This window comes from Herpailurus yagouaroundi, unplaced genomic scaffold, assembly GCF_014898765.1.
Source record: "Herpailurus yagouaroundi ecotype Mexico unplaced genomic scaffold, PumYag 187, whole genome shotgun sequence".
In the NCBI taxonomy this organism is placed as follows: Eukaryota; Metazoa; Chordata; class Mammalia; order Carnivora; family Felidae; genus Herpailurus; species Herpailurus yagouaroundi.
In genome coordinates, this window is record NW_024412418.1 from 19,624,203 (window position 1) to 19,642,271 (window position 18,069).

General features: G+C 43.5%; 1 long non-coding RNA gene across 1 annotated transcript in view; it reads left to right on the forward strand.

Annotated features, from left to right (window-relative positions):
- The window catches only part of LOC121043598 (uncharacterized), a 134,122-nt gene extending 116,830 nt beyond the window's left edge, over positions 1-17,292 (forward strand). The window contains exons 5-7 of the long non-coding RNA XR_005796931.1: positions 15,274-15,376; positions 15,761-15,859; positions 16,647-17,292. This is a non-coding gene — a long non-coding RNA (uncharacterized LOC121043598). The remainder of the gene's footprint in view (positions 1-15,273; positions 15,377-15,760; positions 15,860-16,646) is intronic.
- The last annotated feature ends 777 nt before the right edge of the window (positions 17,293-18,069 follow it).

The window sequence follows — 18,069 nt, forward strand, 5'->3', positions numbered from 1 at the left end:
TTTTATTTTATTTTATTTTATTTTATTTTATTTTATTTTATTTTATTTCATTTCATTTCATTTCATTTCATTTCCTTTCATTTCATTTCATTTATTTTTTGAATATTTATTTATATTAGAGAGAGAGAGAGTGTGCCCAAGTGGGGGAGGGGCAGAAACAGAGGGGACAGAGGGTCCAAAGCCTGCTCTTTGCTGACAACAGAGAGCCCTATGTGGGGCTCAAACTCGCGAACCATGAGCTCATGACGTGAACAGAAGTCTGACACTTCACTGACTGAGCCATCCTGGTGCCTTCCACCCCCTGCCTTTTATTTTAAATTCCAGCACAACTTGGAAAACTACCTAAGCTCTAGACAATTTTGTAGCAAAGTCAGGGATGTGTGTTGCCTATGAGTGTTGTCAGGATCAGTTTGTTCTGGAGAGTAGCTGTCACCTCTTTGCATCTTGGTCTCCTGTCCCCCAAGTGCTCTGGGCATGGGTTCCTAAATACTCTGAAACAAGGTAGATGTGATACCCTCTGGAAAAAAATTGTGCGTGTGGGACCTGCTCCCACTACACACAGCCACACAGCCACTGATAGGTTGCTCTTCCCTCTACTCTACAAATATGGAACTTGAAATGGTGAGTCTGGATTATACTTGTAAAGTGTCTTTAGTCCATACATTTGGGAATTTAGAAGCCATATCTGCAAAGGCAGTTTATTTATTTATATGAACTCCTTGGATGTTGATCATTAATCGTGATGGTCAGGTACCTTGTGTAGTAAGAATAACAAGTATATATAGCATATTTTTAAGAATTTGGATGACTTTTTGAATTGGATTGCTATTGCATCCATTTGGATATAGCATCACAATCAAAACATTTTGATTTTGAACCATGTAGGAAATACCTAAATGACACGGTGAGACAGATGCTAATTCTGCCAATGCCAAATTTGTAAAGGAGGTCCTCCGTCTCTACTCTGTCTGTTAGGGCACTCAGACATGAGCTTAGGAACACTGAAAACTTGCTGGGCAAGGCCTGGACAAGAGATAGCCCAGTTTTCATGGAACTCAAGGTCTAGCAGAGGAGGCTGGCATGTAAATTATGTGGTAGGTATGATGATGAGATATTCACATGTAACTAAGAAGAGAGTGTGGTGAACTTCTGTCAAGATGCTCAGGAAAGCTTCCTGTTTCATCAGGCTTATTTCACTTCTAGCTCATGGTCCAGGGGAGAGTTTCTAATTCTATGGGGTGACCTGTGATTAGCTCTCTGAAAGATGGGCCCAGAGTTCACGTGACTTTAAGAAGTTGGGAACTGAGACCTGTGTTTTCAGGAAGGGAACTGAGACCTGTGTTTTCAGGAAGTGTCACTTCTTGGGATCACTGGGGGCCTTGTCTGTGAGACAATTGTGACAGTTGTCACAATTATGAGACAACTGAGACAATCCTCACAATTATGAGAATTTATCACTGTAGGAGTTGTCTAAGTTGTCCATAGTTCTATGCTGTGGTGTGCTTTAAATGTTTAACAAGTAACTGTCCGGGAAAAAAATTGATCCTAAATTTTACTCACATAAAAGAGGTACAGCTTGCAACTTGTAAGTAATATTGACATAGGCAACATACTTATTGTAAGTCTCATATAGCCACCTGATAATCACAAAATGGTCTCGTTGAGTTTTGCTGAACTCTTGTATCTGTAGCCAATGTGTGGTTGCTGTCTATCCATAGTTTGACAAAATCAGACTGCAAATAAATGGGTGATTGCACTCTGATTCAGCAAAGAAGTTTCTCACATCACTGATGAGTGAGACAGTTCCAATATGAATGGCACAACAAAGACCTATATCAGAACTTCACTTGTTAGGCAATGACATGACATATTTCTTTAGGGAGGCCAATAATAGCCTTCAAATGCTGAGAAATATTTCCTCAATTTTTTGTGCTGTTCACAATGTAATAGCTACAAGGATGTATAGTTTAAATTTAATGTATGTGATTAACATTTTATTCATAACCTCCTTAAGTCTAGATAACAAAACAATAAATCAAGGCATGATCTCTAGCTTTTGCTGATTTCCATGGTGTGAATACTACCACCGTAGCTAGTTCTCAGGCTACCCATGAGATGTCATGGAATGCAGCATACCATTAGATGGTGTTTCCACCCCACAGATATGAGTGTGGTTAGTAGAAAAGGTAGTAAATTAGAGGGAGCCAAAACATAAGAGACTCTTAAAAACTGAGAACAAACTGAAGGTTGAGGGGGAGTGGGAGGGTGGGGAGGGGGGGGTGATGGGTATTGAGGAGGGCGCCTGTTGGGATGAGCACTGGGTGTTGTATGGAAACCAATTTGACAATAAATTTCATATTCAAAAAAAAGAAAAGGTAGTAAATTAATTAGGAAGTGAGGAGTTTTGAGTAGTACATTTATTACCTTTGATTTTTTTAAATTAATGTTTATTTTTGAGAGAGAGAGCCACAACACAAGCAGGGGAGGGGCAAAGAGAGAGGGAGACATAGAATCCAAAGAAGTCTGCAGGCTCTGAGCTGTCAGCACAGAGCCTGATGTGGGGCTTGAACCCACGAACAGTGAGATCATGACCGGAGCCAGAGTTTGACTCTTAACTGAGCCACCCAGGCACCCCTGGCTTTATTTTAAATATAATTTATTTGACTGTCACAGTTGCCACCTATGACCTTATATTTGGCAGCTTCCTGGGTTGAGGTTTTCATGCCAGTCCCAGGACACTTACGCATTTTCTACAAATAGTAACAAACTGGATCCTTAGAAGGAAGGATTGTATATGAAGACTCAAGATGTCACACAGACTAGAGTTTGAAATCCAGTTCTTCCACTTAACTGGTCATTGGGGATTGGGTACTGGGTCTGTTTCCTTGTCTGTAAAGTGGAAGTATGGTATCTAACTTCCCCGGCTGTTGATGGGTTAAGTGAGATAATGAAGATGTTCACACAGAGTCCTGCGTGGAGACAATGCCTAACAAGTGTCACCTCTTACAACTGAAGTATAGCCTCCACATATGAGGTATGAATGGAACTCAAATACGTATTTTTTCCCACTGAATACAGTAGTGGTGATGGAACAGAGAGATTGACATGCATACGCTCCAGCAGACAGAGACTGTGTGAGCAGTCAGACTCTACTTTCTGTTAGCCAGCCTTGAATTCTGTGCCTAGGGACAAGCCAGGTCACAGAAATAAGAGTCAGGGATTACAGCCAGCCATGCACTCGTTCTAGGCCTTGACACTGGCTGGGAGGAACACTTAAAATTGACTTCTTGTTTTTTTTCTTATGTCAAAAGCGATAAATCTTTATTGTAGAAACTTTAGAAAATTTAGTTAAGCCCGAATGAGTAGTAATTTCATACTCATCAGTAATCACTATGAACACTTCAGTGTTTTTCTTTGTACAGTATTTTTTTTTTTTTGGTAAGAATTGAATAATACCATCACATTACTTCATAATTAAATTTTTGTACTTAACAATATCATGAACATCTTTCATGTTAGTAATATTCTTCCCTCAACACTAATTTTAATAGCTATATAATGTGTGAAGGTTAGAAGATACCTTAATATATTTACCAAGAACCCTGCTATTGGACATCTTCGTTATTATAATATTTTCTGCAATCAAATGTCTCTCCTGAAGGAGAATTTAAATTTTATATTAAAAATAAAAACGTCTGGGGGGGGGGGCTTGGGTGGCTGTCAGCTGAGCATCTGACTTCGGCTCTGGTCACGATCTCACGGTTCGTGGGTTTGAGCCCCACATCGGGCTCTTTGCTGTCAGCTCGGAGCCTGGAGCCTGCTTCGGATTCTGTGCCTCCCTCTCTCTCTGCCCCACTCATGCTCCGTCTCTCTCTCTCTCTCTCTCTCTCTCTTTCTCAGAAATAAACAAACATTAAAAAAATTAAAAAAATAAAAAATAGAAACCTCTGTTCACTCTGGGGCTCTTCTGGCCTTGTGTTCTGTAGGGAAGATGGTGTTTACACCTGGCTCATGAGAAGGACCTGTAGATGCAGTGAGGTTGGGAGCTACAAACCTTGCTGGAGCTTCCATTCATCTTCCTCAGCTCTTCCTTCTCAGGATTCTAGCTTCCTGAAGGGCATGACAAAGGGAACAAAGGCCACCAGAGCTTTGACTGCCAGCCTGGGGTGTGGGGGTTCCTCATCCCTAAAATGCCCCCTCTGCCTCCCAAGTATTCTTCACTGTGCTCATTATGCGTGAACGGCTTTTTATCCTCTTAGCACACCTTCACAAGTTTTTCCCTTCCTCCTAAATTCTCTGACCCTTTCTAACATGCATCTTCAGGGAAGCCTCCCCCTGTTGCACACAGTTGGTTACGTTTGCCTGGCCCTGCGCTCCCCTTTGCCACATTCACCTTGCATCATTGCTGTTTGGTGCAGTACCTCTCTCCTCTCCCAGAAGGTGGACGGTGTGAGGTCAGGGCCACGTCTTGATGTCTGGTTTGTTTTCACAATGCCACTGCCAGCACAGCAAGCATTGCACACAGTCAGTGATTAATATGTGCCTCTTTAGTGCTACTAAATCAGTGTAACTGATTGATGGTTGGAGGGAGGTATGAACCAAATATGGTATGGTACTGTGTTTAAAAGAAACTAGTTTCAGGGGCGTCTGGCTTAGTCAATTGAGCATCTGACTCTTGATCTTGACTCAGGTCTTCATCTAAGGGCCATGAGTTCAAACCCCGTGTTGGGCTCCAAGCTGGATGTGAAGCCTACTTAGAAAAAAAAATTTTTTTAAAGAGTGGAATCATATCATGGCAATGAACCCTTAGTTGGAGCTGCTCTTTCTAAAGCAGATCAGAATGGAGGCTTGGTGGACATGAGGTGGAGGCCCAGAGCCTTGCCCCATGAGTCTGCCCTTCAGCCGAGCCAGTATATCCTTGGAGCCCTGAGGATTCTTCCTGGACTTGAATACAAGACCTGGCTTTGAATCCTCACTCTGCTATTGTGTGACCTTGCATAGTATCATCTGCACATTAGATGTGTCACTTCCTACCTCATAGAGGAGTTGGGAGGGCTAAGTAATAGGACCTAACCAAAAGCGCATAGCACACAGCTTGGTGCCTAGTAAAAACTCAGGAGATGTCACTTTATTTATTTCCCTCTCTCCTTCACACTTACTCTTTCTCACTTTGCTCTCCCCTGTTCTTGCTTGACTAACAAAAATTCCCAGTCTGGGTTTCTAAATGGAATGGGCCCAACCAGTTCAGATGCTGGTCTAGCCAACCACCTCTCTAGCTCAGTCTGCAGGGAACCCAGCTCCTACTGTGACCCTCTCCAGCCCTGAGCCAGTCTCTGGTTCTGGGACTCTTCTGCATGTGATGAAGAGACTAAAGCACATGGTGGAAGCATGGAAGGTCCCAGTATGTCTGTGACTCTTACGTTTTTATTCTAAGGTCTTCAGTGTTACTTTTAATTTAGAGACAAGGCTGTCTGGAGGGACCTTGTGAACCAGCCACTACTTTTGTTAGGGGGCAATAAGTTTTGTTAGGGGGCAATAAACCAAATTGAAAACTTTTATATAGTAATAGGTAGCACATACTAAATAAAAAGTCAAGCAACAAACAGGAAAAGCTATTTGCAACATATGTAATAAAGAATTAGCATCCATAATATATGAAGAACTTCTGATCAAAAAGAAAAATACAAGCATATTTCAAACATACTAATATAGATTCCTCTTCAAACCCGATCAATGGTGAATGTACCTGAATAGCCTAGAGGAGGTGGGACCACGCTGACATGTGCTCTGAACAGTGCCTTGTACATAATCAGTTTCAGCTATTATTATGCAAATATTTATTAAGAGCTTACTACTTCTATAGAAGCATTCTGTAGAATAACTCTATTATAAATGATAATATAACTATACAAATATATAATATAATAAATATTATAAAATATTCTATAGAATAATCACACTATACAATACATAATTGCATTGTGCTCAAATATATTTAATACAACACAAATAATTGCACAATAAACAATTGTATAATTGGATTAACCAAAAAGATGCCAAAAATCACTAGCAATAAAAATGGGCATTAAAACAATAAAGTGTTATTTTTTTTTTGTCCTTTCATTTTGTTTAAAACAATGGTAGTGCTGATGTTGGTGAGGACCTGGAGAAACAGATACTCTTTTGCACTGTTATTGGGAGTAGTTTAAGCTGACATTAAGTATACCTTTTGAACTAGCATACTACTTTTCAGAATTTATCCTAAGGAAATGATCATTTTTCCAAGCTGTAATTTCAAAGCTTTTCATTGTGATTATTAAAAAATGCGAAACAACTGAAAGAACCATCCGTAGGGGAATGATTAAATAAATTTTGATATCCTAATACTATGCTGCCATTACAAATTATAATATAAATCTATATTTCTTTACATAGGAAGATTGCATAATTTATTAAGCGATCAGAGCAGGTTACAAAACAACATGATACAGATCACTCCTCATCTGTTTAAAATGTGTCTATGTCGGGTGCCTGAGTGGCTCAGTCGGTTAAGCGTCCGACTTCAGCTCAGGTCATGATCTCGCGGTTTGTGAGCTCCGCGTTGGGCTCTGTGCTGACAGCTCAGAGCCTGGAGCCTGCTTTGGATTTTGTGTCTCCCTCTCTCTCTGCCCCTCCCCCACTTGTGCTCTGTCTTTCTCTGTCTCTCAAAAATGAATAAATGTAAAAAAATTTTTTTAAATGTGTCTGTGTATGTGTATATGTATTGTATGTATGTATATGCCCATGTATCAGCATGTGTGTGTGTATACAGAGCAAAAATTCTGCAAGTATATACAAAAACAGTAGGGGAGTTTTAGAAGATGTACTTTATTTTCAAAATATCTCTATAGAATTTGAATTTTTTTACAATAAATATGTACTACTTTTCTAATCAGAAAAAAAAAACCTAGGTTATTTTCTCTCAGTTATTAAAGGAAAAGGGACCTTTTATTTGCAAAGCAAGGTGCTGTGTATGTGTGGTTAAGACCAGAGCTCAGTTTCAGGACAGAAGAAAACTACGGGGAGTAGGCAGTGGTGTGCAGTGGGGAATGAAGTGATGAGAGACTCGTTCCAGCTCTGTGGGGGAGAGGAAGGGACATTTGAACTTGGCCTTGAAGGATGAGAATCAGTGGGACATAAGAAGAAGCATCAGGATTGAGAATGCCAACTGTGCATAAGCTGCTTATAGCCTGAACTAAAGTAATGGATTTCCCCCCAAGAATTGCCCCTCAGGAAAGAAGAAGTTGCCTTATTAAGTCTTGCAAGTTCTCTCATGTTACGGGATTCTCTTTCCAGTGTTTTATGTTGAAACACCACATTACCCTGAAATGACCAAATCAAGGTTACTTTTCAATGCTTATAGAGGTTCCCAGCACTGATTTAGGAATTATTCCTTTGGGCGTGACTTCACAATGGCAACTGTTAGAATTTGTCTTAAATGCACCTTTTAGAAATCATGCCGCAAAGCACTGTGGTTACACAGGGAAGGTCATGAATATTTGTAAAAGTACAAATAAATGGAAATTGTACTTGTGGTTGAGGATAAAAATTTCATGTTTAGCATCATATACAGATTCAAAAGTGCGGCATCTCACACAACTTAGATGAAGTTCTCTTGGAAACAACTAAAAAAAAAGTTCTAAGGATGATGAAGACTGATGTTAGAATAAAAGTATTTCATGGAATATGAAACTGGAAAACGCATTTCTAAATCAGTGTATGGCTTTCTTATACATGAGATTTTACGTGTGGATAGAGTAAGTAAGTTAAAGTAAATATTGTAAGTAGACATTTGGCTCTTTCATGTATATCCCTGAAAGTTTCCCCCTGGTTTTCTCATCAGAAAAATGGGAGACTGGCATTTAGGGAGTTGCCTTATATTCAGACAATATGTTATCTCCTGTGTTCAATATACATGTGTATCTGCTCTCTATGTTATTATGTTCAACTTGTGATACTCTAATGAGCAATGCCGACAACAGCTACTGGCTTTGCACTGCAAGGCTCTCTATCAGTTTGCTGTCATAACAACACTCATAACACTGAGTGGTCTAAATGACAGAAATTTATTGTGTCACGTTTCTGGAGGCTAGAGGTCTGAGATCAAGGCTTTGGCAGGGTTGGCTCCATCTGAAGTCTCTGAAGTGAGGGGTAATCTGTTTATGCCTCTGCCCCAGCTGCTGGTGGTTTTCTAGCAATCTTTGGTATTCCTTGGCTTGTAGAAGCATCACCCCAATCTCTGGCTTTATCTTCACATGACATTCTCCCGGTGTGCCTGTTTGGCTCCAAATTTCCCCTTCATGTAAGTATATCAGTCATATTGGAGTAGAGCCCACCCTAATGACCTCATTTAACTAAATTAAACAGGCTTTCTCTGGGTAAGGTTACAGGCTGAGATACTGGACATTAGGATGTCAACATATGAATTTGGGTGGGGGCAGGGACACAATTCAGCCCATAGCAGCAGGTATGTTATTCCTCTTCCACAGATGAGAAAATGCAGACTTGAAGTTGCAGGTAGAAAGTGGTAGAAGGGCACCCGGGTGGCTCAGTTGGTTAAGCATCCGACTTCGGCTCAGGCCATGATCTCATGGTTTGTGAGTTCGAGTCCCACATCGGGCTCTGTGTGGAGAACTCAGAGCCTGGAGCCGGCTTCGGATTCTGTGTCTCCCTCTTTCTGCCCTTCCCTGATCACACTCTGTCTGTCTGTCTGTCTGTCTGTCTGTCTCTCTCTCTCAAAAGTAATTAAACATTAAAAAAAATTCAAACAAAGGAAAAAGAAAGTGGTGGAGCCAGGGACTGAACCCAGCTTGGTCTGGAGCCAGCCCCCTTGTCTGCTCTGCTCTTCCACGCAGCTTTTCCGGTCTGCGTGTACTCATGGATACTGCCTCATGAAAATTCTCTCAGCAACCATGGGGTCTGCGAAGTTTTATCTCAGGAGCTGATGTTACAATTAAACTCTTTCATCCTGATGGCTTTGTGTCGAATTGTGACGCAGAGTACAAGTAGATAAGCTTTCATGTTTGTATAACTAGTCCTTACCCTTAGGAAATCTGGGAGCTAGAACCTGACGTTGTGGCTCTTCCCTTTGTTCATTTACTGTTTATTAGGCGCCTGCAGGTAGGTAGGTAATGCTGAGGAAATATAAAAAGACAGGACCCTGGCTCTCATCCATTCCTGTTGCTAGTCTGAGATGTGCATAATCAAATTAAAATTTAAAATGCGAAGCCCACATGTGAGGATAAATCTGGCTTGGAAATCATGGCAGAACTTTTGATTTTTAATTAGTTTCAGAGAAATAAACCTATTCCATTCTCGGTGCTTTAGAGCTTCCTCTGGCCTGATGGTGCTTCTTTGAAGAACAGAGAGTTTGGGGAGGAGCTCGTGGTGCCTAGCAGGATTCTGAAAGAGCTGGCAGATTTTTACTGGTTTTCAGATGTAGGGATAAGAGCCGTTAAGTGAACTGTGTGTCCAACTCTGTTCCAGGAGCTTGATATACATGGTCTCACTTAATTTAATTCTTGTAACAACTGCTGTCCTAGGTGCTATTTTCTCTATGTTATAGGGCGAAGAAAATGAGTTTGGAAGAGGTGAGACAGAGAATGAGTGCTTTCATTCATTCCAGAGATGTTTCCCAACCACCCTTACTCTTCAGGCACTGAGTGTGCAGTGGCTGATGGCACAGGCCCAGTCCTGCCCTTTGGGAGCGTGCAGGCAAAGGCCACTGGCAAAACTGAGGGTGGAGTCTGGCTTTGTTCTTCTCCAAAGCCATGTGTGTGACTGACACAAAGGGAGAAATGCTGTTCAACGAAAAAAAGGGCTAATAGGACCAATCCTACTGAAGCCCGCAGACTGGATAAAAAATGGTCACACCAGCCAGAATGAGAGTAGTTTGCTCATGAACTCTGCCAGCACCGTGGAACTGTAATCTAACCCCGCCGTAGTGCTATTGCTGGGGTCCAAGAACTCCACCCCATAAGATGTAGGGTCACGTTATTGCGTATTGAGAGGAGCGTGGCGTTGCTGGGGTGAATTTGCTGCTAGTTGTCAGTTGCCTTATATCCAAATTAGCATTATCATGAGGCTTGGGATCACAGGATTTTACTGTAATTTATCTAAAATCATAAACACAACTCAGAGGAATACAGTCTAGCCAAACAGTCTGTTTCTAACAATGTGTTATTATTTTAAGTGTATTTCCCAAATCTTGTTTCTCTTTAATTCTCTCATGGCTTTAGTCCAGAGTCTCTTAATGTCAGCTCTACTGACATTTTAAGCATGATAATTTTTCGTCGTGGAGAGGTTGTAGTCCTGTGCATTGTGGGACATTGGGCACATCCCCAGCCTATACCTTCTAATGCCATTAGCACATCCCCACGGTTGTGACAACGAAAAATGTCTCCAGATATTGCCAAATGTTCTCTGGATAGGGGAGGGGAGGGCAAATAACCCCCTAGGGCTGAAGGCTGTGGCCTGCTTCTCTAGCCCCTGTGGTATGTTGCATTAGAATTACCGGCCAACCAGCAAACATTTACTGGGTTTTACTGTGCTGTGCACAAGGCAACGTACTAGAAGGCACTAGACCCACAGCGTGATTGGAGTCATGCTGGGGAGGCAGAGACTTGTGTTCATGGGCAGAGGAGGAAACTGGAGATCAGAGAGGTCCCAGGTACGAGCAGGCCCTGCTGAGGGTGGCGTCAGGCAGATGGTGAGTGTGGCTGGGCCTTGAAGTATGATGTGGGTACAGGGTATGGAAGACTGTTGGCAGGAGTGCCCATGGTCTGCTTGGGTCCCAGGAGTGTTATGTGTGAAGCAAAAGTAGAAGAGAAAGAATTCGGGGAAGTTGGGGTAGGAGAGTCTTGGATGGCTGCACACAGCTAGAGGGAACGGAGTCTCAGGAGCTCTGTTGGAAAATAGGGGCTCCTTGTCAGGGTGCGGAGTCTATAGGTGGGTAAGGGATCCCATGGAGTCATCGTTGTCCTGTATCCGAGGTCTCTTCCTCGGTGCCTGAACTTGAGGACTTTAGCTCTGTCTTCTGCCAACAATCAAGATGCTGCCACATGTGCTCTCTGCATCTCTTTTGGTGTTTTCTAGTTCCTCGTCCTCTTTCCTATTGATTTGCTTTTCTCTGAAGTTTTCTGTTCACACCCTGGAGGAAGACTGAGTCTGATTGGCTTCACTACTTACCATTAGCCCTATTGAGCAAAGTTTTTGTGCTGGCCACATCATGGGCCATGGTCTTCCTAGAGCTGGACTGCCTTTGGATCAGGTGCCACCTGTGGTCCAGTTAGTGGCTCTGCCTTTCTTGGAGATCAGCTTGGGCTGCTTCCCAAAACAAGGGTCTGAAGATGATACCATGGTCCGCATGTCTGGAATCCAGGCTAAGGGGTCCCAACTCTAACTCTGTAGAAAGTGAGCAAGGTCTCTAGTGCTATGAAAGAGTGAATGCTGAGCCTGAGCGCTCCACGTTGAAGGGGGATGGTACTCTCGTTAAGCCCTGGCTGGGTTCAAACCACAGCCTGTTTACTTTCAAGGCAGTAACTTCAGGCAGATTTGAATGTGCCCTAAGTCTCAATTTCAAGATTGATGATGGTGATAATAGTACCTACATCTCTAGAGGGTGGGGACTTTGTCCTTTTTTGCTGCTGGATCCCCAACAACTAGCACAGTACCTGGCACATGGCTTGTGGTTGGTACCTATTTACTGGAAAAGAATAGCTATGTTTCCTGAGCACTGACAAAATCCCAAGGGCTGCTACACATTCCAGCTCATCAATCCTCACGAGGATGGCAAGAGGTAGATACCGTTACTCTCACCTTTTTGTAAACGAGGAAGCCGAGAACCAGAAAGATTAAATCACATAGTGGAGATACCCACAGATGATTCTGTCACCCTGGCTATAGAGTCCAGCCTCTTAGCTACTGTACTGTGTTCCTGTGTGATTAAGTGATCCACTATCTGAAAAAAGTAAACCCTTAGTGAATGGTAACCACTTAAAAAAAACAAACTTCCCATTAAAAAGTAGTTTCTAAAATCAATGAGAAGGAAAGAAGAGTACCTGAATACTAGGTATTACACAGATGCTTGTTAGCTGAATCTTGTTAGCTCTGTCCCTGTCTGGAAAGTTGGTCTATTTAAAAATAATAGTCAGGGTTGATACAGGGTTTACTATGTTCTAAGCACTTTATATATTCTAGCTCAATTAGTTCTCCTAAGGATCCAGTGAGGTAGGTATTTATTACGCTCTCCATTTACAGGAGGAAAAGAATGAGGCAGGGAGGTTAAGACATTGCCCCATGCCAACAATGAGTAAGTGGTGGAGCTGGGATTTGAACTCAGATGGTCTGACTCTCAACTGTTAGGATACACTGCCCCAGGAGAGTTTCCTCTAAGGACTGTTCATGATTACACAATCTAATAGTCACGTGCAACAATATTAAGACATTTCAGAGAATCTTTGTTTCTCCAGACAAAGCTGATAGAATTTTAAATCCTAGAGGCATCATTCAGAGCAGTGGCATGAAAACACCTCTCTGGGTTTCATAAATTGTGTGCTATCTCCGCTTCATTTTGCATGCATGCATGCTTGAAGACCACTGTTTTTCCTTTGTGGCTTTTCGTGTCCGGATGGTCTCCTATATCATCTCAAATATACTGTGAGCTTTTTAAGAGCCGTTGTGTCATCCAGAGCTGCTTCATAACATGATCCTGACCATGGTGCTTTTCAAACCCGTGTGAACCTATTTAAACACAACTTGTAACTTCTTCGATTTCATTTGTTCCATTTGTAGTTAATGGAAATACACTGACCATCTGTTGTGCTCAAGGAGACAGAGAGGATTAGAGGTGGATGGGGCAGGATTCTTGCCCCTGAGAGCTTGCAGTCTAGCAGGCCAGTCTGTGAGGAAAGCAACCCAATGTGATAATAGGTAGAACAAACGAGTGCTCGGTTAACATGGAAACTGCATGTTGTGGAAATACTTTGAACGGAGGGACTGGTTTTGCCTGAAAAGAAGGGGCTATTTTATCTGGATTGAAAGAAACAGTGATAATTCTGTTGGGAAGGAGAGCATGGTCCTTGCGTACAGATGCTCAGAGAAGAGATGACAAAAGTAAGTTGGGACTAAGTCAGAGCATCTTAGATGGCAAGTGAAGGAGTTTGAACTTTATTCTATGGGCAGAGGGGAGCCACTGAAGGATCTTGAGCAGGAGAATGACATAATCACCTTGTATTTTCAGAAGGGAATCAGCTCCTAGGAGGTCACTTCCATAGCTCAGGTACAGGATAATGAGGTCCTCCTTAGGGCAGTGGAAGTAGAAATGGGAAGGGGAAATGGGTATGCATGACTGTGGAGATGAGACCACCTAACCTAGTTACTGATAAGCCGTCCGAGGCGAAGATAGAGAAACTGAAGATGAGGAGTTTGGTTTCCATCATGGTGAGTTTGCAGTGACAGAGGAGCAGCGGAGCGTCCCTACGTAAGAGGTGCTATATCAACACTAGAGATGCAAAGATGAATTCACATCAGGCTCTGGACTCAAAAGAGCTCACAGTCCCCTGGGGGAGTCAAAAAAAGAAGTGAAGGAGTTCTAGAACTCAAAGGAGGAAGTAGGCAGTGGGCAATGGGCAGTGTGTAGTTTGGCCGTCTTCATCCCAGAGTGAGTGGTGCTGAGCTGGATTTTGAAGACTGAGGAACACATCAGACTAGGGTGTGAAGAGCAGATGCAGGCTGGGGCACCACCACAAACAGGTGTGTGTTGGCGGGGCGGGGCACAAAGCCAGAGTCGGGCCGGGATAGGAATCGTCAAAGGTGAGAACGAGGATGGAAGATCTCATGTGGGCCAGACTGTAGTGTCATGGCGTGGGGGAGACACTATCACACTGTGTAGGGGTGCAGCATGGAGGAAAGACAGGAGTCGTTACAGTAGACCAGACAGATGTCGACAGCTGGCTTTCTGGTGCTGGGCATGGAGAAGAGACTATAAAATCACCGTTGAGGACGTGGAGTTTACAGGGCTTGGTGACGGTGGATGCACAGGAAGGATACTGGGGAGATGGTGAGTGGCCCAAACCTTACCTGGTTGTAGGATATGCCTCCAAGTCACCAGTCTGCTGTTCCTCCTCAGGAGGCTGAAGTCTCCCAGTGGTCACTGCTAAGACCGACGCCCATCCTGCCCAGTGTCCGTCACAGAGCCAGATAGCTGCCCCAAAACGCACTACCGTAACAAAAGCGGCCTTGGTAGTCTGCCAGAGGAAAAGGGATTTCATTTTCATTTCCCAAATCAAAATTGCAGTTTCAAGAAGGCTAGATTTTAGCTTGTCATTGACTAAGGAGTCAGAAATAGCTTCTGTAGAAAAATGAGGGTAGCCCTTCAGGACTGGTGCTATCTGGCCCCTCACAAAGCCACAGGAGGGGTCTTTCAGGAGGATCCTATTTGGAAAAGAATGAAGTGGGGGTGGGGGGAGTTGTCAAATATCTGAAACAAAAAAACTCAGGCACAACTCCAAGCCTGGCTGGGAGTTGCCAGGAGGCCAGGTGCTGCTGCTGGAAGCCATGCTTTTCACTTGGCATCACCCTCTGTCATGGCAGCCATTTCCTGTGCCTGGCCCCACAGGGCCCAGTCTCCCCACTGGAGGGCACTATAGCCACAAGCACAGATGGGCTTGCTGAGGTGGTCTCAGAGAGAGGGAGAGAGAGAGAGAGACAGAGACAGAGACAGAGACAGAGAGAGATGTCAGAAAGTCCCATGAAAAAGCTCTCCAGGGCTCCAGGGGAGGGGTGGCAACAGACCTGATCTCTCAATTTTGCCTGATGCATCACTTCCTGGTTTCTAAGAGTGTCCTGAGGAGAACTAAAGGCCTTCTCCTGCCCGATTCTGCACATCCTTCCCAGGGCAGGAAAATGTGCTTGGTACATCATGAGGACGCAGTAGGATGTAGCTTTAACACTAACTGAGAGTGTAGCACTAGGCGTCCTGGGATTGCGGTGGACGGGCCTCATCGTGAGGCTGAGGAAAAGCCTTATGGGTTGGGCCCTTTCTGGCCTCAGCAGCTACATCTCCACTGTGAGCCTCTGGAGCCTCTTCAAGGACGCCCTCTAAATCCTGTTCTGAGTTTGGAGCCATTGTCTTCTGGAATCAGAGCACAGGGCTGGGCCTGCTTCCAGGTTGCTGTTTCTTACGTTTTTTTTTTTTTTTCCAACTGCTGTTGGTTGTGTTTTGTTTCTGTGAAGAATCGTGAGGAAGAAATATGGATCTCTTCCCAACCGCTCTTCCCTCGACAATATGAAGATGCATCTTGGAAGGAGCTTCCATCAGCTACAGGTCACACTCCCTGTATGTAGACTTCTGTTTAACCATGTCTCTCTTAGGCTGTTTCTTCCAGCCTTGGGGACCAATTTGCATTTCCATCTAGTGATTTTTAACCTAAGTCTGTATAGTTGGATAGGAATGGACTGACAGTGGACCAATCATTCAGCTGACATTTATTGAGTACCTACTGGATGCCGAGCACTGCAGGGCATGGGAAGTACAGGGGATGTTGTAATGAGAGGCTGCCACTGGTTTACGAGACAGTATGACTTTGCCTCCGGGGCCAGATAAAGTGGGTGAATCATTACCTCATAATCTTTGAATCATACTGCAAGGCCTAGGGTGGGTTATTAGCTTCTCGGAGACTCCTTTCCTCATTTATAAAATGCACGTGTACCTACCTCATAGGACTCTTAGGAGGGTTACGTGACATGGCCCACACAAAGCACCAACTGGCACAGCGCCCGTGTGTAATAAGGACTCAATAGGTGGCGGCTATTATAAGAGGTGAGCTGTAGGTATTATGGGCATGCCAGAGACCAGCCCCTAACTGAGCTTTACCTGGAGGTAGGGAACACCAGATCCGAATCTTAAAAGATTAGTAGGAATAAATAAGGCAAGAGAGAGGTGCCTGAAGGCTTCAGTTTGGGGAAGGCTGTGGTTAAAAATTCACCTGGAAGCCTTGTCCCACATCAGTGTTACACTTGGTGACCAGTCCTTGGAAGGGCACGATTAAGTGTTCCCCAAAGGGTCTTGGGAGTTAAGCTTTGCCTTCTGGAGCCTGTAGCATTTGTAAAACACTGAAAGGACTAACGCCCCGCAAAAGCAATAAGCTTTGTGGTGGTATTCTGGCCTGTAATTACATTTCCTAAACATAAAAGGAGACGTTTGTGATCTGCAGAAGGGAGGCCTTAACACACAAAGGCAGGCCTCTCTTGGTTCCCTGACCCATTAAGTGACAATTACGAGACCTGTGTTAAACATCTTCTAAGTGAAACAACTTGCCACAGCTCCGTGCTGTTATTGCTGGAAATAATGGCATTTCCTCCCTCAGTGGCATAAATGTCAGCATTTATGATTTTAAATAATAACACATGAAAGCCCAGCTCTGAAGGATTTGCTGGCTTTCGTTGCCACCCCAAGTTAAAATTTCAAGTCCTTTTCCTCCTGTATTCCCCCCACCCAGTAGCTGTTGACCCACTGTGAGCAGTGGGGGGGTAGGTAGAGCAGAAAATCCAAAATAACAGGAGCTTAAACAAAAATGTAATTTTCTTCCCTGTAAAAATGGATTTAGGAAAGCTGTTGGAACTTCAGTCATCATGGCAGCAAGCAGGAGGAAGGCAGGAGGGACAGGTGGGCTGAATTTCTAGGGGAATGCACTTCCTCAAAGAGTCTTCCTGGGAGCCCCACACAGCACTTCTGTATCCCTGTCGTTGGGCAACACTAAGTCTCAGGGCCACAGCATCTGCAAGGGAGGCTGGAAAACGCAGTCATTTAGCTGAGTGATTGTCACCCAGGATAACATTGGGGTTATTTTACCAAAGAAGGGAAGAATGGGTGCTGGGTAGCAATCAGTCTTAGCCAGGTAAGATCATAGTTTCTTTCATAAAACCCGGGATCGTATTTGTAATAAAGCGTGGGATTAGCCGTAAAGCTGTATGATCAGCTTTTAAAAAATAATTAAAAATATAACTCCTATTGTCTTTTTCTTTTTACAAAAGCAACACAATTTTATTGTTAGAAAATTTTAAATTGCAGATGAGTGAAAAACTTATAACAAAAAGGCACCGTGACTCTATTATATAGTGATAACTGCTTGTGAACATCTTGGTAAATAGCCTTCCAGAAATTTTTGTTTTCATTCACATACATATATTTTTAGTTTTATTTTTTTCTTTTATTTTTTAACATGAGTTCACTTTTGAGAGACAGAGAGAGACAGAGTGTGAGCAGGGGAGGGGCAGAGAGAGAGAGGGAGACAGAATCCGAAGCAGTCTCTGGGCTCCAAGCTGACAGCACAGAGCCCGACATGGGGCTCGAACTCAGGAACCATGAGATCATGACCTAAGCCGAAATCGGACGCTCAACCCACTGAGCCACCCAGGTGCCCCAACATACACGTATTTTTAAGCAAAACAGGATTATACTGTAGAAATGTTTATTCCATGCTGTTTTGATTTAATAAAATTGGATGAATATTTTTTTCTGTCGATAACTATTAAGCCACTTAGCTGGTATTTCGTGGAATGGATGCTATCATCTCATTAACTAATTGATCTATTGAGCATGTGTCCAGCTTTTCACTAAATAATACTGTCATGCATGTCTAGATAGCTAAATCTTGGAACATATCTGTGATTATTTATGTGGCATAAATCCCTAAATAAATTGAGTCCTAAGAATGCATACATTGTTAAGACTGAAGTGAGTGGGCCAAACTGCCCCCCGGAAAGTTTCTGCCCATTTGTGTTGAGGGGTGGCCTTCAGGACGGTCAGTGCAGATACCCAGGACGGCGTCGTTCCCCTCACGGTCCTGACACACTTGTGGTTCCCAGGTCCCGAGCTCTTCTGTACCACAGTCTCAGTCCTGTCTCGTGTCCCGGAGCCAACCCAGTCCCTGTCTCTGTCACCCTGGCCCCAGCCTGTTAAAGTGACCTGACTGCCGTGGTCTGCTCACTTTGCTGAAGGACCTGGTTTTAAAACACCTTTTGGGGGGG